Source organism: Alligator sinensis, unplaced genomic scaffold, assembly GCF_000455745.1.
Source record: "Alligator sinensis unplaced genomic scaffold, ASM45574v1 scaffold29_1, whole genome shotgun sequence".
Taxonomy (NCBI): domain Eukaryota; kingdom Metazoa; phylum Chordata; order Crocodylia; family Alligatoridae; genus Alligator; species Alligator sinensis.
The window spans coordinates 862,555-866,168 of NW_005841933.1; positions in this window are offsets into that span (position 1 = coordinate 862,555).

The following is a 3,614-nucleotide window of genomic DNA, read 5'->3' on the forward strand; positions in this document are numbered from 1 at the left end:
TCCCGTAGCCTCTCATTGTAGGGTCTGCCCTGCTGTCCCCGGATCATGCGGGTGGCCCTCCTCTGGACCCTCTCAATGTTGTCCACATCCCTCTTGAAGTGAGGTGCCCAGAACTGGACACAGTACTCCAGTTGGGTCCAGCTCCCTCCCACAAGACTCCTCAGAGTCTCTACTTGGACCACAAAGAGCCCCAAGGTCCAAATGCAGTCCAAGGACAGTGGGCTATCATCCAGTAGATGAATGTGAGCAGAATTGTTACTGAAACACAGTAGCAGTGAGAGGTGTGCGGGCCGGGAGCGCCCCGAGCCCTTTTTCGCTCTGCACGCGGGCTGTGGCCAGCAGCCCGGGCACGCAGGGGCGGAGAGGGAAGGCCTTCGCTCTGGAATTAGGCACGGACGCGTATCGGTAGTTTAAAAGATTGTTTACTTACACCGAGATGGCAATGGTGTAGGCTGGAAAGCTTGATTAAGTTGCAGTTACAGACAGACACAACACAGACGGTCTCATGGAGAGATGGATGTGGAGTCCTCTTCGGCTTGGGCGGAAACTGCTCAAGCCTCTTATACGGCTAACAGGCCAATCGCTAGCCGCCACGTGTGAATAATTTAGCACTAGCCAATCACGGGGAACAAATTTGCATACCGGTGGCGGGAACTCTTTTGCACCGTGCATTCCTCTTGCAACTTGAGCAATGCACTCTGCAAAAGAAGCTGCAGACAAGGCGGGAAACTAGTCCCTGCACCGGAGTCTCCTCTTGCTACAGGAAACTCCCGTGCAATGCTCTGCAACTTAACGTGGATAATTCTGATGCCGAAGCACACACACACAATCATGCCTTTTGGGTCATGACAAGAGGCAGCCACAAACCCAGGGCACAGTGGCAGTGTCAACTTCTGGTTGCTCCACAATCCAGTTGTCTCATTTACCTATCCTTAGTTATGCTGCTGGTAAAACATACAATTAAGGAACAAGGGTTCCCTGATATAATTATCATTTTTTAAAGCAACTCAATGCTCAAAAAAGGCAGGCATCCAGGTACTATTTAGGCAAGAATGAACTAAATTAGATACTATAACACATTAAAAATACAACATATTGTATTTGTTGCTCATGTCCATTCCCAAACCAATAAATTGGAATGTATGTATCAACATAAAATAGTTACTAGAGTGGAAGGAACTGGTATTTTTACATGTGCTGTAGCATCCATGTGCATGAAAGCTAGCCATAGCGATTAAATACAGTTACATGAATGTATCAACAGTGCAATATATAGTTAAATATATTGAAGGAAATCCTGGTGTCACTGAAGTGTCCTATTTACTTGAGTAAAGCTTAGACCTTATAATCTAATACTAGTGATAAATTTACCTTAACCTGTACAGTATTGTCAATGTTTCTTCCATCTATCCCATGAGCATTAGTAAAGACTAATGTCCTCTTGCTTATGTCTTCTTGCTTTTCCCTTTGCAACTTTTATGTTTAATACCCCTAGAACAACGTTCTAACTTTATGAGTTTTCCTAAAGACTGTTCGGGATGCCTACATTCTTGGCTGAGAACTCTGTGACTCTCTTCTGTACTTGAAATTTCTGTAAATGCTTTTTTACTGTCTGATGAAATGCAACAAGTTGTCATGGTTAAAAATTACCTTCCCATCCATCACAAATAGAGCCATTTTCTTGCTCATTTTTAAGCATACTGGGAAATCAGCAGGTAATTAGGGGAAGATGTTTATTAATATATTTATATACTGTAATTACTGCAAGGCACTGAACACAACTGAAAAAAGCAATCCTTGTAGATTTCTGCACTCAACCATTTGCTTAGTTTCTTATTGGGCTGTCCTTTCATTAATAATCCCAATTGTATGCATTTGTTTTGGTCTTTTTTCCCCAGAAATATAATTCCTTTCACATGTATCTCCTATATTTTGTATTAAAGCTCCTTAAGCTCTGGGTTTTGGTCTGTCTCCTTGAGTAGATAAACACAACAGAACAAAAGTGGCTGGAAATGCAAACAGTCCCTGAATTATTATGCCTATTACTTTTTATTAGTAGTAAAACAAAAAGAAGCAAGGAACAGTTCTATTTATGCAGAGCAGTTAGAACATAAATAATAATAAAATGTTAAAACTATAAAAATACTTACACCATATTAATTTAATTCTAATAAAAAGTAGGTTTAGGTCTTGCCTCCATGACAGCAAATGTGGTGCAGCTTTGCTTTCATCCAATATTTATACTCAAAAACATTTTGGTTTAGGAAATAAACTAGTGATAAAAAATTACAGTCTCAGAATATTGGGCTTTGACTAGTCCCCTGCTGCCCTTTATATTATGTTTCAGTAAAATACAGTACATCTTGCTGTTTTATTTCATTGTTTGTGGCCCATGCAAAATCCTATTGTCCAGCTGCCCAGGGTAAATGAACAACAAATCAGAACAAGCAGCAAGGCACAGTGACTGATTAAACTAGGTCAGAATTGTGCCTGTACTGTTAGAAATATTACTTTTCTGATTTTTTTTTACATATTTACATCACCTTGAATAGCAGAGGAAACCTGTTGATAGACCATTTTGTTTGTAAATGCTTACAGATGAGAAAGCCATGCCAGAATGTTTGAGCATGTATTTTCAAGTTGCTTGTTTTTGTTGATCTTTTATTTCTTATTTTTAATGATTTCATATCAGAGAGCTGATCATGCATAAGGTGAAGCAGTGTGTAAGCGGGCGAGGAGAGGAATTGTACCGCAGAGCAGGGACTCTAGCTAGTTGAGCTAGGATGATAAATATACCTCGTGTCCTCCACAGGTTTTTCTAACTCCAGCCAGATGTCCCCATGAGATCGGAACTCTGAAAGGGATCCTCCAGGCACTCAGGGTGTCTCAGTGCTGTGGAGAAGGTGGATTCACCCAGCACTTCAGCACACAATCTGATTTTCAGGCCCCACTAAGGCTTTCTTGTGTCCTGGAGTCTGTAATGAGGCAAAGAATGGAATCTGGGCAAGCTAACAAGGGAGGAGTGTGGAGATGGCCATGCAGATGGCTGCAGTTTCTTGCATATTCCCTGTGGGTGACAGCCAAGCAGATTCCAGGACAAATGCCTGATTTGGAAATTGTCTACGTGACTCTTTCTCTTCGTAGCGGAAAAATGACACCTCCAGATGGAAGGTATATTAAGGAAGGGAACCTCACTGATCCACCAGGGATTTTTCTGAGAAAGTTCGTAGGAGGCAGGGAAGTAATCGGGACCCTGGAGGATGTACATACATTATCCAATAGTACCAACCTAAAATTTAAAATGATCTTGAGTTGTATCTCATGAAATCCATGGGAAAAAAACACAACTTTTCAGAAAATACAAGACCTTGGGGTCATTGTATTTGCCTTCTGAAGTTTGAAACTTTAAAAGTTATATTTTCAACCATCATATGAAAAGTGAAATTATTGCATCATCATATGACTTCACAAGTTGGAATTTTAAGAAACACCTGAAGTATAGCAGGATTTACGATCAACATGTGACTGTCGGCAAAGCTCTTGGTCTGTTATTGAGGTATGTTCTGAACTTTTGTATTCTGTATATAGAGCCTTCACTTTCTGAGGCTGCTGAA